General features: G+C 43.8%; 1 protein-coding gene across 1 annotated transcript in view; it reads right to left on the reverse strand.

Annotated features, from left to right (window-relative positions):
• Positions 1–7,514: 7,514 nt before the first annotated feature.
• Positions 7,515–7,547, reverse strand: part of SOCS1 (suppressor of cytokine signaling 1) — a 925-nt gene continuing 892 nt past the window's right edge. The window contains exon 1 of the mRNA XM_010157039.1: positions 7,515–7,547. This exon is cut by the window's right edge and continues 892 nt beyond it. The gene's annotated coding sequence lies outside the window, so the exon portion shown is untranslated.

Raw genomic sequence — 7,547 nt, forward strand, 5'->3', positions numbered from 1 at the left:
TTGGTGGGGGTGTCCCCCTGCCTATGGCAGGGGGGTTGGACCTGGATGATCTTTCAGGTCCGTTCCAGCCCAAACCATTCTATCATTCTATGTGCCAGAAGAGTTTAGCAAGAAGGTTTACTGTTTTTTATCAGGGGACAGCTAAGAAGTAGCTAGTAACCTTACTCCTCTATAGCACATATATGTCCCAGGTTCATCCTAGATTAATGTAGAGATCATAGCTATCCTCCTCCAGTGTCAAGAGTCTATAGGATATACCAAGTCCATCTCCAGATCTCTCTAGATTGCCTGAACAGGGATAGCATACAGGCTGTCAAGAAATAACCAAACAAGACTATTTCACTGAGTGTTAATCTGTAAGCCCTAGTGAACTCTGTGTTGTAGTGTTTTGGGTAGAATACCTTATGTTCACTTTTGTTTTCAGTGCTCTATCTGGGGACCAGGAGTTGTTCCAATCCCAGGGAGGATGCCTAAAATCTCAGCCCGAAAGTTCAGTCTGACTCAAATTCCAGTAATAATTACTCTCTGCTGTAGCAAAGTTGATTTGGGGAAAGTTTGGTTAATGTGAAAATGTAACATAGTTAGCAGTTTCAGTTTGAAGGGCACAGGGGAGACTTACAAATACTCTGCAGAGCTGGAAGGAATAGAGGCAGGCAATTGCACACCATCTTGGATACATGCTTTCAGTACCAAAACTGAGCAGCGTTTTTATGGTTTCACATCACCTCCAACCTGTGAATTAGCTGGGGCTCTATCAAGTAAGACACCTTTGTGATGCAACCACAGCTCTAAGAGTTAATTCTAAAAAGATACTTGCTGTTATATAATAATACTATCTATAGAAAAGTTGACCTTCCCAGGAAATTGATTTCACTCGAGCTGAGATTTCACTCCAGATGTTGTGTGTTATAGTAAACCTGCAATTTAATATGGCTGATGTTTTTATTTTTCCCACAACATGTGTAGATGTGGTAACTAGAGTAAATTTACCAGGAGAAATAATGTGTCCACAGCATCCTCCCTATCTCTTCTGATTCACACTGCATCTTGCACAGTGTCCAATTCAGGCTCCATGGGAACAGTACAATGCTGGGAACTCCTCCACACTCCCGTGACCTCATGCAGCTGCTGGCTGTCCTGTGCTAATGCTACCCTTAGGGTGCCTGTTAACCCAGTAAAGCACCTTATTTTCAGTTTAAACTTCGTGAAAGATGGAAGGGATTAGTGAAATTATCGATGATCTTCAATCTTAGATAAAGGTAACTGAATTCAGAGGCTTCCTTTAAAGTGACCATGTATTCATCTGCCAGTAAACTGGTAACTCTGTCCTGGCTTAACCTGGGAGCATTGTAACCAAATTAAAGGATGGCTTTATATACATGGAAAGTACAGACTTTGGGATTTGATCCCACTTGTGCCTTCCTTCTAAAGCTATCTCCCTATCCCCAGTTCTCTGCTTCTGCTGATACCACCACGAAATGTCCCAGCATTCATCACGGTAAAGCCGCCCTTTACTACCATCTCCTCTGAAGATTTGCTAATTATTTTTCCTATTTGCTACTAAGTTCATTCTTCTCCTTTCTCATCATTAACATGTTCACATTTGTCTTGACTATGGAAACCATTGATCTCTCTTCTGCTGCTCAAAGTCCGCAGCAGAGTATCAGGAGGCCAGTTAGTGGTAGAATAAGGAAGGGCCAAACAGTTGTTTGCTGTCTTAACAGAGCCAGGGTGTCTATTTATACTATGAAAAGCAAATGAAAACATAGCACAGAAATTCCAAGAGATTTGACAGCCTAAAGAAAGGCCTAAGCTACTGATCCTACTTACCTGTCCAACTGGATGCATCTTTCCAGGTCTTTTGTCTGTGTGGCCTGCACATCTTATTTTAGTGCAGTAGTTACCGTTTCTTCACAACCTGCATTTCAGTTACCCGAGAGATGGAAGAACTTGATTTATAACAACTTCAGATTCCTCTCCTTTCCTAATGTGCTTCACTAAAAACTGATGATCAAAACTTTCCTCTTTCCTCTCTTATTACCAAGCTCATTAAGTCCAGGGTGGCAACTAGCTGACCTTCCACAAAAGAACCCAGCCTTGTGCCCAGTGCTTTTCTGCCAGAAAAGGAGAAAAAATGTCCTACCATCTCCTTTAGGGCTTTATTCCCTCCCCACCAGCAGTCGTGCCATGTTGCTACTGTAATCCCAAATGGAAAGAGAACTGTGACTGGCTGGGCATGTTGATGATTGGAAAAGATAAGTTGCATTGTAAACAGTGTGTTAACTGACGGAATAGTATATGGAATAACACAGTAAATTCTTCAGTGCTTCACATCCTTTAGTTGAGATTGGACATCTGCCTAAAAACTCAGCTAAGTTTAATTGCACATAACTGGCTTTGACAAGGTTCACTTACTCAGCAGGCATAACTGTGCTTTGCAGGAATTAACTTCTGCACTACAGAAAATTCCTGGCGAAACTTCTGCGGCCTTCTTTTGTCCAAAGAAGGTCAAACTCAATTAATGTATTGGTATCTTTTAGCCTTCAGATCTTCATGGCATACAAAGATGCTGTAAAGTGTAAGTAAAGGCCTTTGTGGAACTAATGTCCCACCGATGATCACTAGATCTGATCCACGAGTTGCATTGGGCCAACAACACTATGTATACATCCTGAACCCATGGAATATTGCAAGCGCGCAGATGTCTGCTCAGTGTCCTCTCAAGCATCCCAGCACCATTCTGGCTCTGCCCATGGAATATCTCACCGTAAACCTGAGCATGTTTTGGCCCACCATGCTCAGTATAGAGAACCACAGGCTCTAGAATTCAGAATCATGTATAAACAAGGATACTGTTAAGATTAAATCAAATAACCCTTTCCTGTAACAAGAATAGAACTAAAAAGGAATTCATTATGGTGGGAAGAGGCATTTAATGAGTATTTCTATGAAAGAAATTGTGTTTGGCAATAGATAAGTGTGAAAAGAGCCTCTAATTAAAAACAAACTAATCATGTAAAGTAAGTTCCTTGTTTTACCACTCAGAACTTCACTTCCACAGCCGTGTCTGGAGGAATTATACGCACCTAGAGGCACAGCACAGTGGCTAGTGGATCTTATCTAGCAAAAAGTGACCAAATCTTCACAGTTGCTTTGTTTCAGTTACCAGCAGAGAACAAAAAAAACCCCAAAACTCTCTGTTAGCAAAGACAAACCTTTGTGCTCAGGAGGCCAGGCAGCAGTGATTCACAGGAGGAGACAGAACTCTTATAAGTGATGACTGGATTTAGCATTCTTTTACATGGCTGGGAGCTACAAAAAACATACCTGTAACTGAGATTAGCATGACAACAGAAAGGTGACCCTACTTTGCCTTGTTGACATTATCAGGAGGAGCGGAATGAAGGAAGCTGATCAAATGTGGCACGTGCTAGCGATTTGCTTTCTTCTGTCTCATATTCCATCCTCACAATATCTGCTCTTTCCATAGCTGATGTCTGTGGGGTGGTTGCTCTGCTACGCACAAGCACCATCTCTATCGTTCTCGTCTTCAGTAACCGCATCCAACGCGTATCACTGAGATCCAAGACTTTCGGCGTGGGGCTAACTCGCCCATCTGTCAGCGAGGAGTTTGTATTCTGACTCTTTGGCCTCTGATGCCCTTGAGCAGTGGTTACAGTTTGGAACAGGGGGGAGAAGTTGGGCTTTTCTTCAGGTGCCCGGCTGGCCTGTGTTTGTTACTCCGTGGTGACACAAACAGCACGTTGGACCCAGGAGCACCAAACGTGGCTGCTCTGCTGGGAAACAGCTGTGGAGGAAAATGTCAGACCTGGGGACAGGATCAGGGTACTGCGCAGAAGGGTGACAACAGACAGGTCAGTGGCAGTGAAGAGGTTTGAGCAGAACTCCTTTGCAACTGGGAGAAACCCGCTGCACATGCAGCTGTTAGCTCACAGTCCGACCGCACAGAAAGCAATGTAGAGTCCAAATTCGGTTGCTGTTACACAACCTTTGTCTCAAAGCTGGAATTAATGAATAAATGCATTGCTCGCACAGCTGTTGGCACCATGAATGGAGGAGTGGAAGGAGAGATGGGCTGAATGACAGCCCAGCACAACAGAAAAGGCTGATGCGGGAGCTGAAGAAGGTTCAGGAGGTGGGTAGGCTGTTCAATAGGGGACTAAGTACAAGCTGGGTGAAGAGTATTGATGGCTAGATCCGGTCAGCGTGCCCTAGGGGACACTTTTTTCTTGACTGTTGAAAATAGCATCAGTGCTGACTGCAGCTGAAGCCTCACTTCTTGTAAATGACTTCAATCATAACAGAATTAGTGTGACCACAGCTTCACAGTGGGTAAGGTTATGCTTGTCATTCAAGAGGCCCCTACTGAGCATTCAGTAACTCTTCACGGTTCTCTGAACTCTTCCAGGTTCTCTGAACACCTACAGTTCTATTCATTAGCTCTATAAGTTAGCAAGTGTTTTACAGCTGCAGTAGGGTATGTAAATTTACCTACGCTGAAAGCAAATGTGTGTTACAGTCTTTAAAAAGCGAGGAAGCCTCAGTCTTGCTGTCTGCACAGTGACAGGAGCGTTGCACTGGAGCAGGGCTGGGGTGGTGTCCCAGCAGGACCCCGCTGCTCTCCATGGGACACAGATCCCCAAGGTCCTCGCGGGGGACACAGCCAGGCTGCAAACGGTACTATTTTAAGGCTGTCCCTTCCCCACTAAGTAAAATATTGCAGTCTTTTCAGAAATTGTGGCTTTGCTCTGCTCCTGAGCATGGCTCAAATTCTTCCATAGTCCTTTACCAGACCGACTGTTTACTTCACTTTTCAGACACAGCCAGGAGTGGAAAGGTCAGAGGAAAGAGCTGGGCAAGAGCCGGCGTGGGGGTGGGGGAAGGGGGACAGGACTGGAAACACGACTCTTTATGTACTATTTATCAGGGAGGATTAAAATCACAGCACTGTTATGTGTTTCCCTTTCTTTAGGTGCAGAATACAGTGAATTCCCTGTTTGACCTTGCTGGTACTTCATTAAACGAAGGATGAGAGGTTTTGCAGCTGGCATCACTACGAAAGTCTTCAGGGTGCTCCTGCTATGCCCCTTAGATGTGGCAGAGTCCCTAGATAGGTGCAGGCAGGTAAGCGGGCAATTTAGAGAGCCCTTCATTCGCTCTTACAGAGGGCAAGTCAGACTGACATTGTGAATACAGGTGCTGTGGTTAGATTTCCTAGTTGCCTTGGAGCAAGCTACATATGCCTGCCGGAGAAAGAGAAGGAAAGGAAGGGGAAGAAGGAGGCAGGTGAAAAGATATGTAGTTTAAAAATACAAGCCAGCTTTGTCTCCTCTTTCCTCGAGTCCTTTTATACAATTCTGACCTTCTCCTTACTTACAGTTTTGATTGTACTTTTTTCTGAGCTATCCCACGTTTGCATTTCATATTAAAGACAAAATGAAGCCATTTAGGCACTTGATATGGGAGGATATGGGTCATTTCTGCTAAATTTACTCTAAAGCAATAAAAGGGAGAGTGGGAAGAAAAAAAAAAGTTTATTTCTGCCAGGAAAATTAAATGGGCTCAGTCCTTATGCCTTTCATTCCATGCCTGTCAGTGGGAAGCCCCTTACCGCATATCTAGGTCTAGTTTTGTTCGTTTTGACTGGGGGTAAATGCAGTGGAGACCTGCATTGTGCTACCACTAATGCTGTCATGTAGATGCTCATTTACACAGCGAGGCAACAGCCACTGGTTTGGACCCTGAAGGGTTAAGAGACACTACAGTGTGGGGCTGGGAAAAAAGAGGACAGGGAAACTGATAACAATCTCTGCTGACAGCAAACCAGTTTGGCAGCCTTCACCCTACAAAGGCTTCTTTTTTTTTTTTCCCCTCCAATTTAACTTCTTAAAGCTATTCACACTGGGCAGTGGCTTTGTTCTGCTCCCTGCTGCACAGCACAGCATTCGCTGCTCCCCCACTTTATATCCTTGCAGCTGCTGTGGGAGAGCGCATCATTCCGCAGCTAAAACCCCAGCTTCAGAATGCAGCAGAAATGCTGCCTGCTGATCTCAGCCAGGGATGGCTGACAGGGGAATAGGAGACTGCTGGACCGATCCAAAGAACACTTTTAGGGATGAGCACTGTAAAGGGTCACATGATACTGCCTGTAGGTTCTTTCTTTTTTTTCCCTTTTTTCACTGTGTCCAATGCACTATGAATGATCCTTAATCAGGTCTGAGGAGAAAACCTATTTATCCTAAAATAACATCAACGATTGTTGATTTTGAGCTGATTTTGTTGAATAAATAGGTTATTCAGTGAGGAACACGATATAACACACACTCATGTTTCCTAAAAGTGGCTTTAGCTTTAAAAGGAATGTGAATTACTGTAGCAGGAGAGACCTTTTATCTTGCAAACTCTAAAGATGACTTCATTTACTGCTTACAGTTACTGTAAGCCCTGCAGATCTGTGCTGATAGAGTACATTTCTGTGAAAGACACTGTGCCTTCTTTGAAGTGATTTGGTTCAGCTGCTTTTCTAAGTCAGCTTTTCATGGATTTCAGGAAACGCTTGGGGGAGGGAGGAATCACTTTATCATAATGCAGGTGACATTTTGCCAAAATAGGCATCTCGGGTCATTCACAGTTACAGCTCTATGGGGCACTGATTTTGCATTTTATGAGCAGGCAGAAACCCAGTGGTGCCTTCACCAATTTCCTACAAATGGTATTACGAAACAGCCTCATGTATTTTAACTCTCTCTGAAGGCAGTTTAGCCGCTAGAAATTACACCTGCAAATCTACAGGCTTGTGTCCTCTGGATCCTGGCATGCAGCTTAGTCATATATTCTTTAAAAATGTCAAGTCTGTGCTCTGTAGATCACCGACCGCTGAGTTTAAGAGAAGAAACTCCTTTTTGAAGTCTGGAGATGTCTGCAACTTTACCATTTGGTGTATGCCAATTTAAAGAGAGAACTAAGCTATCCTTCCCCCAGGGCATCATAAAAATCCAGTGTTCACAGCCTTTTAAGGTGTGTGAATGGCATTTCTGGAGAGTTTTATTTTTTCTCACAACGTTGATGTGGTTTGGTTATGTCAGACAACCACCTCTTCTTGCTTAGAGCCTTGTAGCTTTTAACAGAAGCAAGGCAAGCCAGGGTTGGGGCAATTAGCTCAGCCTAGGCTTCGATTCACTCTTTCAAAAACTATGCACCACTGCAGTCTTAACACACTGTTCCTGCTCTCGTGGATTTAGGAGAGAGCTAGATTCCTCAGCAGATTCATCCCGAGTACATTTTCTACTCGCTTACATCTTTCTATTTTAGGCTTTTTGGAGCAGGAATCCTGTCTGCTGGACTGGCACTAAGACAGTCTCGTGGAGTAGGGCAAGAAGCAGGACCACGTGGAGACCTGTCTGTACTCAGACACTCAATTAGCAGTTAGTCTGTCAGCAGGATAGGTACCAGAGCCTTTAAAACTAAAACCAGAGATGCTGATTTTTTAAAAACTTTCACAATAAAGTTTATTATGTTAATATAAT

Source organism: Eurypyga helias, unplaced genomic scaffold (assembly GCF_000690775.1).
Source record: "Eurypyga helias isolate BGI_N326 unplaced genomic scaffold, ASM69077v1 scaffold9278, whole genome shotgun sequence".
NCBI classification, from domain to species: Eukaryota; Metazoa; Chordata; class Aves; order Eurypygiformes; family Eurypygidae; genus Eurypyga; species Eurypyga helias.